At 39.4% G+C, this 12,882-nt stretch overlaps 1 protein-coding gene across 4 annotated transcripts in view; it reads right to left on the bottom strand.

The window, feature by feature from the left end:
* Positions 1 to 12,882, bottom strand: part of ESR1 (estrogen receptor 1) — a 366,942-nt gene that overhangs the window by 196,316 nt on the left and 157,744 nt on the right. The window lies entirely within an intron of this gene.

Genomic DNA, 12,882 nt, shown 5'->3' with positions numbered 1-12,882 from the left:
CCTGGTGGGCAGAGCGTCGCCCCTGGTGGGCGTGCTGGGTGGATCCCGGTCGGGCGCATGCGGGAGTCTGTCTGACTGTCTCTCCCTGTTTCCAGCTTCAGAAAGAAAAAATAAATAAATAAAAAAATAAAAAATAAATAAAATAAAAAAATAAAAATAAAATAATAAATATATAAAAATACCTATATACCACAAAATCCCACGATATAGCGAAAAATCCATGATATAAAATTAGATATATACAATTTAAAAATCTGTGGTAACAGTGAGACCACAAAAAGTGAACCACGAGATGGTGAGGGACAACTGTATATATGTAATTTTTGGAAAAAATTATTAACGGTGCATATCTCTCGAGAAAAGCAGTGTGGATTTTGGCACAGGACACAAAGCCCTTTACTTTTTGTCATGTGCCATCTTGTACTGTTTAACATTTAACCATGTGTATTAGCTTTATTTATTTATTTTTTTGAATAATCAAAAGACAATTTTAAAACTTTCTAACCAACATCAGCTCAGCACCCACAATGTCCACTTCTTTTCTGGTTCTGCTGCCATTATCCCATCCAGTGGATATTCCTCTCTAGTCTGAAATCCACAGACAAGGCCATAAACTTAACCACCAGGACCCTGTTAAGCAAAAGAAAATGACACTTTTCCAATAAAGAATGGGGAAGAGGCTGAGTGTGGGCTGTGTTTACTGCAGCAAAGGACAAGCAGCAGACACCAGACAGCAGGCAGACGCTCCCGTCTGCACCTGCTCCGTCCGGAAGCCATCCTGCGCGCCTGGGACACTCTTCCTCACAGGCACCCCTTGCCTCCCACTGGCCCAAACCTTTATCCCTAAGGTGTCATCGTTACCCTTTACTGTCGCCCTGGTCGGGTAAAAGGAGGCACAGAGGGAGCCAGGGTCCTTCCCAGTGTGTGGAAACAGCCCCGTGTCCCCTGAGCAAGCAGGACCCACGCCAGCCAACTCTGGGCTCCCCTTTCTTGCCTGTAAACCTAGCGGCACAAGGAGCCACTAAGGTCAGGTAGCAGCCCTTACTTCCGGTGCCTGTTTTAGAAGCATCCCTGCCCTTGGGGACGGGACGGCACGTGAACACAATGGCTAGCAGAGCACATGGGCTCTGTAGTCTGACCAGCGGGGTTCCATACTGGTTTTGCTGTCAGATTCTTCATCTGTGTGAGAGTAATCATTGTGCTGAGTTCCTAGAATTTTGTGGAGGGTTAAGTGAGATAGATGTACTTGAACTCTCACACAGAGTCTGGTACAGGGCAAGGACTCACTGAATGTTAATATCACTATTAGTAGATACTAAATCTCCCACCAGAGCTCGGCTTTGTAGGGCCACCAGCTAAATGACAATACCCTCAAACCAACCTATAATAACCTGCTATATTCTAGTAGCTAAGCATTCCTTTTCTACCCTTAAGTAATTCTTTTCAAATCATATAACTTTCTGGCTACATTTATGCAGTCAAGGAAATCATCCCCAACACTTCATCTTATCCAAAAAGTGTACTCCAGTCAGCGTAAAGCTAACTGTCACACCTGGAAACTATCTGAACACTTGAAAAAGCGAGCAAAAATGTAGGAAAAAATAGCCATTTATTCAGGCCTCTTAATGAAATACATTCAAACACCTTTTTAAATAACCGAGGATTACAGCCTAACTGTCCAGAAATGTAGGAAAGTCATAACATGCCTCTGTGACAAGAGCTAAAAGCTAGACTAATAATTCATTCCTGGGCTTTAAGGTGAACATGGCTGCCGCTCCTATCCAAGAAGGCAAAGGATGAAAGTCAGCTGTACTCAGAAGTAAGCCCAAAACTATTTATCCAATCTACTCCAAATTCAGACTCCAGCTACCTGAATTATCCTAACTGCTTACAGATGAGAACAGGAAAGAGGAACTATATTTTATATAACAGATTATATTTAAATGGCTAAATTTGGTATAATTACCTTTTTGAAATATATTCTCCATTGATGAATAATTTTGTGACAGTCCAAATTCCCATTTTAAAGTAGCAATTATAGGGTTCTGGCTCAGTGGTAGAGTGTCAACCCAGCATGTGAAAGTCCCAGGTTCAATCCCTGGTCAGGGCACACAGGAGAAGCAATCATCTGCTACTCCTCCTCTCCCCCTCTTCCTTCTCTCTCTCTCTCTCTCTCTCTCTCTCTTCCCCTCCCACAGGCAGTAGCTCAACTGATTTGAGCACGTTGGCCCAGGGCACTGAGGATGGCTTTATAGAGCCTCCATCTCAGGTGTTAAAAATAGCTCAGTTGTGAGCATCGGCCCAAGACAGGGGTTGCCAGGTAGATCCTGGTCTGGGTGCATGCGGGAGTCTGTCTCACTATCTCCCCTCCTCTCACTTAAAAAATAAATAGGACGTCACGGAAATGGCGCCGTGAGAAGTGCGTCCGACAGCTCTCCCCTAAATCACAACAAATTTATCAACTAGAAACAGAAAAATTTATCCTCGGAGCATTCCGGAGTTCCACACAAACTGAAAGCAAAAAAACTGTTATCACTTGAATCTGAGAGACGAGGGTGTGGAGGAAGCTACCGCAGCGACGCTCATTCAAGCCGCGAGGGAGTGCGCCTGCGTGCTATCAATAAGACCACCCTCAGATGCCGATAAGAAAGAGGAAATCGAATATTATGGATACAAAAGAAAGAGAGGTAACACAAATAGATGTGGAAAAATCTATGGAGAAAAGACTTAACATATTGGAAGCCTTGGAGCTAAATGACAGAGAATTTAAAATAGAAATCTTAAAAATACTCAGAGATATACAAGAAAACACAGAAAGGCAATATAGGGAGATCAGAAAACAACTCAATGAACACAAAGAATATATTACCAAGGAAATTGAAACTATAAAAACAAATCAAACAGAAATGAAAAACTCAATTCACGAGCTGAAAAATGAGGTAACAAGCTTAGCTAACAGAACAGCCCAGATTGAAGATAGGATTAGTGAAATAGAAGACAAACAACTTGAGGCACAACAGAGAGAAGAAGAAAGAGACTCAAAAATAATAAAAAATGAGAAAGCCCTACAGGAATTGTCTGACTCCATCAGAAAGAATAACATAAGAATAATAGGTATATCAGAGGGAGAAGAGAAAGAAAATGGAATGGAGAATATACTCAAACAAATAATAGACGAGAACTTCCCAAGCCTGTGGGAGGAACTAAAGCCTCAAATTCAAGAAGCAAACAGAACACCAAGCTTTCTTAACCCCAACAAACCCACTCCAAGGCACATCATAATAAAGATGACACAAACCAATGACAAAGAAAAAATTCTCAAGGCAGCCAGGGAAAAGAAGAGTACAACATATAAAGGAAGGCCTATTAGATTATCATCAGATTTCTCAGCAGAAACTCTACAAGCTAGAAGAGAGTGGACCCCAATATTTAAAGCCCTGAAAGAGAGGAACTTTCAGCCAAGAATACTATACCCATCAAAGCTATCCTTCAAGTATGAAGGAGATATAAAAACATTCACAAATACAGAAAAGATGAGAGAATTTATCAACAGAAAGCCCCCACTCCAGGAAATACTAAGGGGGGTTTTCCAACCAGATTCAAAGAACAAAAGAAAACAACACCACAAGTAACAGCTCCACCAAGAACACAATAAAACCAAACTTAAACTGTGACAACAAAGGAAAAAAAGGGGGGAGAGGATGGAGATTAACAGTAGCAAAGGATGATGAAGTGCAGAAATACTTATAAGATAGGGTACTGCAATGAATATGGTAGGTACCCTTTTCATTACTTAATGGTAACCACCCTTAAAAAAACCACCACAAAAACACTTGACTTAAAAAAGGTAGCAATAGAGGAAAGAAGTATGGAACACAAACAAACAAAAACAAATGATAGAAAAACAAAAGAGAAGAATCAAACTAGATACAAAACTAACAGAAAGCAATTTATAAAATGGCAGTAGGGAACCCACAAGTGTCAATAATTACACTAAATGTAAATGGATTAAACTTACCAATAAAAAGACACAGAGTAGCAGAATGGATTAAAAAAGAAAATCCAACTATATGCTGCCTACAAGAAACACATCTAAGCAACAAGGATAAAAACAAATTCAAAGTGAAAGGCTGGAAAACAATACTCCAAGCAAACAACACCCAAAAAAAAGCAGGTGTAGCAATACTCATATCTAATAATGCTGACTACAAGACAGAAAAAGTACGCAGAGACAAAAATGGTCATTTCATAATGATTAAGGGGAAGTTGAATCAAGAAGACGTAACAATCCTTAATATATATGCACCAAACCAAGGAGCACCAAAATATATAAGACAGCTACTTATTGACCTTAAAACAAAAACTAACAAAAATACAATCATACTTGGAGACCTCAATACACCGCTGACGGCTCTAGATCGGTCATCCAAACAGAGAATCAATAAAGATATAGTGGCCTTAAACGAAATACTAGAACACCTGGATATGATAGACATCTACAGGACACTTCATCCCAAAGCGACAGAGTATACATTTTTCTCTAGTGTACATGGAACATTCTCAAGAATTGACCATATGTTGGGCCACAAAGACAATATCAGCAAATTTAGAAAAATTGAAATTGTACCAAGCATATTTTCTGATCATAAAGCCTTGAAACTAGAATTCAACTGCAAAAAAGAGGGGGAAAAACCCACAAAAATGTGAAAACTAAACAACATACTTCTAAAAAATGAATGGGTCAAAGAAGAAATAAGCGCAGAAATCAAAAGATATATACAGACAAATGAAAATGAAAATACGACATATCAGAATCTCTGGGATGCAGCAAAAGCAGTAATAAGAGGAAAGTTCATATCACTTCAGGCCTATATGAACAAACAAGAGAGAGCCGAAGTAAACCACTTAACTTCACACCTTAAGGAACTAGAAAAAGAAGAACAAAGACAACCCAAAACCAGCCGAAGAAAGGAGATAATAAAAATCAGAGCAGAAATAAATGAAATAGAGAACAAAAAAATTTTGAAAAAATCAATAAAACAAGGAGCTAGTTCTTTGAAAAGATCAACAAAATTGACAAACCCTTGGCAAGACTCACCAAGGAAAAAAGACACAGGACTCAAATAAATAAAATCCAAAATGAAAGAGGAGAGATCACCACAGACATCATAGAAATACAAAGAATTATTGTAGAATACTATGAAAAATTATATGCCACCAAATACAACAATCTAGAAGAAATGGATAAATTCCTAGAACAATACAACCTTCCTAGACTGAGTCATGAAGAAGCAGAAAGCCTAAACAGACCAATCAGCAGGGAGGAAATAGAAAAAACTATTAAAAATCTCCCCAAAAATAAAAGTCCAGGCCCAGACGGTTATACTAGTGAATTCTATCAAACATTCAAAGAAGACTTGGTTCCTATTCTACTCAAAGTCTTCCAAAAAATTGAAGAAGAAGCAATACTTCCAAACACATTTTATGAGGCCAACATAACCCTCATACCAAAACCTGGCAAGGATGGCACAAAGAAAGAAAACTACAGACCAATATCTCTAATGAATACAGATGCTAAAATACTAAACAAAATACTGGCAAACCGAATACAACAACATATTAAAAAAATAATACATCATGATCAAGTGGGATTCATCCCAGAATCTCAAGGATGGTTCAACATACGCAAAACGGTTAACGTAATACACCATATCAACAAAACAAAGAACAAAAACCACATGATCTTATCAATAGATGCAGAAAAGGCTTTTGATAAAATACAACACAATTTTATGTTTAAGACTCTCAACAAAATGGGTATAGAAGGAAAATATCTCAACATGATAAAGGCCATATATGATAAACCATCAGCCAACATCCTATTAAACGGCATAAAACTGAGGACTTTCTACCTTAAATCAGGAACAAGACAGGGTTGTCCACTCTCTCCACTCTTATTCAACGTGGTGCTAGAAGTTCTGGCCAGAGCAATCAGACAAGACAAAGAAATAAAAGGCATCCATATCGGAAAAGAAGAAGTAAAGCTATCACTTTTTGCTGATGATATGATCCTATACATCGAAAACCCGAAGGACTCCACAAAAAGATTATTAGAAACAATAAACCAATACAGTAAGGTCGCAGGATACAAAATTAACATACAAAAGTCCATAGCCTTTCTATATGCCAACAATGAAATATTAGAAAACAAACTCAAAAAAATAATCCCCTTCACGATTGCAACAAAAAAAATAAAATACCTAGGAATAAACATAACAAAGAACGTAAAGGACCTATATAATGAAAATTACAAAGCATTGTTAAGGGAAATCGAAAAAGATACAATGAGATGGAAAAATATTCCTTGTTCTTGGATAGGAAGAATAAATATAATCAAAATGGCCATATTACCCAAAACAATATACAAATTTAATGCAATTCCCATCAAAATCCCTATGAGATTTTTTAAAGAAATGGAACAAAAAATCATCAGATTTATATGGAACTATAAAAAACCCCGAATAGCCAAAACAATCCTAAGGAAAAAGAATGAAGCTGGGGGCATTACAATACCTGACTTTAAACTATATTATAGGGCCACGACAATCAAAACAGCATGGTATTGGCAGAAAAATAGACACTCAGACCAATGGAACAGAATAGAAAGCCCAGAAATAAAACCACATATATATGGTCAAATAATCTTTGATAAAGGGGCCAACAACACACAATGGAGAAAAGAAAGCCTCTTCAACAAATGGTGTTGGGAAAACTGGAAAGCCACATGCAAAAGAATGAAACTCGACTACAGCCTGTCCCCGTGTACTAAAATTAATTCAAAATGGATCAAAGACCTAAATATAAGACCTGAAACAATAAAGTACATAGAAGAAGACATAGGTACTAAAATCATGGACCTGGGTTTTAAAGAACATTTTATGAACTTGACTCCAATGGCAAGAGAAGTGAAGGCAAAGATAAATGAATGGGACTACATCAGAATTAAAAGTTTTTGCTCAGCAAGAGAAACTGATATCAAAATAAACAGACAGCCAACTATATGGGAACTGATATTTTCAAACGACAGCTCAGATAAGGGCCTAATATCCAAAATTTACAAAGAACTCATAAAACTCAACAACAAACAAACAAACAAACAATCCAATAAAAAAATGGGAAGAGGACATGAACAGACACTTCTCCCAGGAAGAGATACAAATGGCCAACAGATATATGAAAAGATGCTCAGCTTCATTAGTTATTAGAGAAATGCAAATCAAAACTACAATGAGATACCACCTCACTCCTGTTAGATTAGCTATTATCAACAAGACGGGTAATAGCAAATGTTGGAGAGGCTGTGGAGAAAAAGGAACCCTCATTCACTGTTGGTGGGACTGTAAAGTAGTACAACCATTATGGAGGAAAGTATGGTGGTTCCTCAAAAAACTGCAAATAGAACTACCTTATGACCCAGCAATCCCTCTACTGGGTATATACCCCAAAACCTCAGAAACATTGATACGTGAAGACACATGTAGCCCCATGTTCATTGCAGCACTGTTCACAGTGGCCAAGACATGGAAACAACCAAAAAGCCCTTCAATAGAAGACTGGATAAAGAAGATGTGGCACATATACACTATGGAATACTACTCAGCCATAAGAAATGATGACATCAGATCATTTACAGCAAAATGGTGGGATCTTGATAACATTATAAGGAGTGAAATAAGCAAATCAGAAAAAAACAAGAACTACATGATTCCATACATTGGTGGAACATAAAAATGAGACTAAGAGACATGGACAAGAGTGTGGTGGTTACCAATGGTGGAGGGGGAGGGAGGACATGGGAGGGAGGGAGGGAGGGAGAGAGTTAGGGGGAGGGGGAGGGGCACAGAGAACTAGATAGAGGGTGACGGAGGACAATCTGACTTTGGGCGAGGGGTTTGCAACATAATTTGATGACAAAATAACCTAGACATGTTTTCTTTGAATATATGTACCCTGATTTATTAATGTCATCCCATTACTATTAATAAAAATTTATTAAAAAACAAACAAAAAAAAACAAACAAAAAAATAAATAAATAAGCAAATAAATAAATTAAAAAAGTGATAATTATAAAGTTTATTATAAAAGTTTTTTTTCCTCCTGATTTGCTACAAAATGCTAGGCTAGAATTGGAAGCAGAGCCCACTTTTTGGAAATGCTCTCCTAAAAAAAAGATTATATTTTTTGGTGTCACTGTCAAAGACATAGCAAGATAGAAGTAGGACTGTTTGGATTCACCCCACCATAAGAAAAAGTTTAGTCTAATGATTCACACATCTAACAAGTTTTAATTTAAAAAGTATGTACCTCTAATTCCATACTATGGAAGTTAAACACTACATTTTAAAATCTATTTTAACTAAGAAGTCTAATTAAATTTTTTTGCAAAAAGAAGTGTTATAGCAATAAAAAAAATGAAAGAAAATCTGTTTATTCAAGGAACATTGAGTCTCTGCTATATGCAAGAGGCTATATTATATATTAAGAGCCCCAAGGATACACCATCTCTGCTCTCCAAAGCTTGGCTTCCTTCAGAAGGTAAAGAGCATCAGTAAGAGGTACATACCCCCAGAGACGTTATCAAAACTCTGACTTCCTTCTTTTGGTTTTGTAGTAGAGATGTTAGCTAATTTTTAAGTGTTAGTTACAAGAAGAAAAAAAAATCTATGTTTAAGAAGTAAGAGGTGATGATCAATTCAGAAGCCAAATAATGAAATGTTAAGGTGTTCCTCTACTTGGCTTCCGAGCCGAGAGCTATCCTTAGAAGAAACTTGATAGAGCCAACTAGAAGTGATAATGACAATGACGCTACACAGAGCCTCTGCAGTAGGTTCAGCATGATCTCTAATTACTACATCTGCCTAGCCAGGTAGGGATCACTGAGCCGTTTCTAATTGAGGAAATGGAAGATTGGCGACATCGACTATAGTCGACAGCATGGGGCATCTGGCTCACAATGATCTTCTCATCTCTGGAACAGCTCCCTACACAGGGCGAGGACCCAGGATCACCTCTGAAATGTGGCTTTTGACGGCCAGTTGGTTCAGGGGTGTATCTCTGATCAAAGATGAGTCAGAGTCATTCCCTAATATTCGCCAATTGGAAGAATATCACAGGATGCGAGTTATGGCAGCTGCTGCCAGCCCTGCTTCCCACCTTTTGGGAAGATACAATACTACAGAGGGCATAGAGCTGGCACTCAAAGAGGAACCAAGGCAAGGCTGGGGCCTCACAGGCTCTGAGTCACCAGGCCCATGGTCCCTGAGGTCTGGCTGCACCTCTTAACCAAGACACTCGAGAGCCCTTCCACCAAAATTCATTCTCCAGCCCACCCCACCCTTATCCCAAAGCTAGTTTGAATTGTCTTTTGGACACTTGAAATTAGAAGTCCTAATACAGGACATAATTGTTCTGAAACAACACAGTTGATCAGCACTGTAATGATAACTAATATTTCTGTAACAATTTCTAGTTTGTAAAGCAGGTTCTCATTTATTAATCATTTTTATTAGCTACATTTTATAAATTGTGACAAAAACATGATCCAGATTAAAAATGCAAGAATGCATTGAGGGTAGAGAATAGTTGTTCTGTGGTCTATATCATAAGTCATGAAAGTTGGAAATACAGGGGAAAGGAAATAAGAAAGGCCTACTGATGTAGAGGCAGGTACAAAGCAGATAACCCCATATGACTGCTCCTGCAAAGATTTCCCAGAAGAATGCTACTATATAACCTGACTCATATGCCCTTTTATAATAGCTCAACCCACTTAACTGGTAACTGAAGCAAAGCTAGATTTGCAAAAAGCAGCAAATCTCCAAGTCTTGCAGAAATATAATAAATCGATCTGATCTGTTATTTATTTATTTATTTATTTATTTATTTATTTATTTAGGTAAACGATTCAGTCTTTAATTTCTATTCCTTTCCTTTCAAATGTACTGTTAGGTATTTAAATGACTTCATACCGTGAACTATAAATCACAGCAATCCCTAATCCAGGTATTAAGCGAAAGGGTGGTCCTAAGCAAGTTGGCACCAGACGAGGTGTGATTGCAGTCTTGTTTCTATTTAAAATTCAAAGCTAAACTCCTTAGGGAAAGAAATGAAACAATAGAAAAATATATTAATTCACAAATCAAATACAGAACACATCTGAAATTCACCCCCCCAGTTTGGTTGTTCAGGGCTCCAATTACAGCATTAAAAAAAATTTTTTTTAAGCATCAGCCTCACTGTTCTGTCAATCATTCTAACTCAATATCTCAAGAACATCCCTTTCCTCTCCCCCCCAAAAAACAATCTGTTGTGAATCAAGACCAGCTCTACTTCTGCGAATCAGCTACTGGCTCTTCTGGGGCAACGTGCTCTTCCCACATGGCGAGGGCAGGTCCCACATCTGCTGCCTGGCTGCACCCCTGGGGCCCTCTGTTGGTCCCCAGTTCCCTCCCACAGTCTTCACCTCTCACCTTGCCTATTTCAAAGGTTTCCTGACCCCAGCATATTTCATGGCACACACACACAAGCTGCACAGAGTAGAGGGACCCCCTGGTAGTCGTGGCAGGAACAGTAGCACTTTAAAAGCTCTCCCTTGTCAACGAGGTGAAACAAAGGGCTTTAAAAAAAAAAAAACTAAACGCACTCAAAAACTAAATTAATTTGGGGAAAGGAGCCCCACCATTACAAGGGTCAAGTGAAAAAATTTAGTAGCACTGAAAAGAAAACTGCTGAGTCACTCTTTCCACATTTCTAAGAGTCCATGCGACAAGACACTCTGTTTCTGCCCTGAAGCAAGAAGCCACAGCCCTTGCTAGGGGCTTGTTATCCCCGGAGATGCCCCACACCATTGGCTCTGACCAGGGGCTGTCAGGAGCCATCAATACAGAGCTCAGGACTCCCTGGACTTCAGACAGTTCATCCCAGAAAACCAGAGCATCAATACAGCTCTGTGTCTTTGGGAAATTTTCTGTCCCACAGGCTTTTTAAAAGTATAGATTTAGCCTGACCTGTGGTGGCGCAGTGGATAACGCGTCGACCTGGAAATGCTGAGGTCGCCCGTTCGAAACCCTGAGCTTGCCTGGTCAAGGCACATATGGGAGTTGATGCTTCCAGCTCCTCCCCCCTTCTCTCTCTCTGTCTCTCTCTCTCTGTCTGTCTCTCTCTCCTCTCTAAAACTGAATAAAGAAAAAAAGAAAAGAAAAAAAGAAAAAAAAGTATAGATTTATTTTTTGTAAAAAAAACATTTCAGTGGTTTAGTCCATTATTGTCAAAGATAACTCTTGTATGTCAATTTTTCCAGCTGTTGCAAGAGGACATTTTTTCTCTTTGTACAACTATTTTCAGAATAAAAAAAATACAAATTTCTATGTGAAAAGCAGGAGCAGAGTGAATTTCTAGAGTCGCTTTTGGTGCCATTGGCACAGAAAGTCACAGCAAAGTGTGGAAGATCAGGTGATGATCGAACATCGCCTCCAGATTGGTCACCTAATGCATGCGGCCCCAACGCGCAGTACGCGCTTCACACATGTGCAGCCCTCGTGGCCAACATATGGTGCAGTGCACTTGAACGCACTGTTGTTTCCATGAAAGCTTGTTGTCAGGGTGTGTTTTCTCAATCAGGGGACACTGAGACCGGTGCAACCATTGTCATGTCCTCAAATTTTAACTGCTTTCAAAGTGATCCTCCTTTTTGAAAGGTCTGGGAAATACTGACTGCACAGTGCTAAGACACCAAGGGGGGGAAAAACACCTTCCAACTCAAAGCTTCAAAAATGTTGGTGGCTATCCAGCCACATTCAAATCAAAGCTAAAATCTCTTACTAATAATAGTCCTCCTGAATGACTAAATGTTAAGATTTTGATTCATTGGGGACATCCTTTGGGAATATGAAAGAGATTTTTTTTTTTATAATGTTGCAGGACTTCAAAAATATAAAAAGGAAATTAAGAACTGCTACCTCTGAACACCAGGATTGTAATTCCCCATTTCAACAAGGTTTCGGGGCTATTACCCAGCAACTGTAATCGACAAACACAATACCCAAATGTCTCCCACAAGGCCGGTTCTTCCTCCCTGGGGTGTGTGCTGAGGGTAAACCATCACTGTTTGGCCGCGGGTCTGAAACCCCTCAGCCTTGCTCATGGGCCCAGCGGCTGTAAAGACCTAGACTCCTGGTAGGATCTTTAACACAAGGCCTTTCCCCTCCTCTGCTATTGCTTCTCAACCACTCAGAAAGAATAATATTTATTGGTCTCAGCTATGTAATGTTCACCTGCTGCAAAATAGCTTTTGCTCATGAACAAGAAAATAAAAGCTCCATTGCAGTGTGGACTTGTCTTCCTGTAAGCACGGAAAAAAAGGCCTTTTAAAAATAAGCTATGGGCCCTGGCCAGTTGGCTCAGCGGTAGAACATTGACCTGGTGTGTGGAAGTCCCAGGTTCAATTCCCAGCCAAGGCACACAGGAGAAGTGCCCATCTGTTTCTCCACCCTTCCCCCTCTCCTTTCTCTCTTCCCCTCCCACAGCCAAGGCTCCATTGGAGCAAAGTTGGCCCGGGCGCTGAGGATGGCTCCATGGCCTCTGCCTCATGTGCTGCAATAGCTCCGTTTACAATGGAGCAATGCCCCAGATGGGCAGAGCATTGCCCCTGGTGGGCTTGCCGGGTGGATCCTGGTTGTGCTCATGCGGGAGTCTGTCTCTCTGCCTCCCCGCTTCTTACTTCAGAAAAATACAAAAAATAATAATAAAAATAATAAAATAAAACAAGCTATGAAGTCATGCTCGACACACAACAATCCTTCTCTCCAGAGGAAAGGGGAAAG

Source organism: Saccopteryx bilineata, chromosome 12 (assembly GCF_036850765.1).
Source record: "Saccopteryx bilineata isolate mSacBil1 chromosome 12, mSacBil1_pri_phased_curated, whole genome shotgun sequence".
NCBI classification, from domain to species: domain Eukaryota; kingdom Metazoa; phylum Chordata; class Mammalia; order Chiroptera; family Emballonuridae; genus Saccopteryx; species Saccopteryx bilineata.
This window is presented reverse-complemented; position numbering and strand designations above follow the sequence as displayed.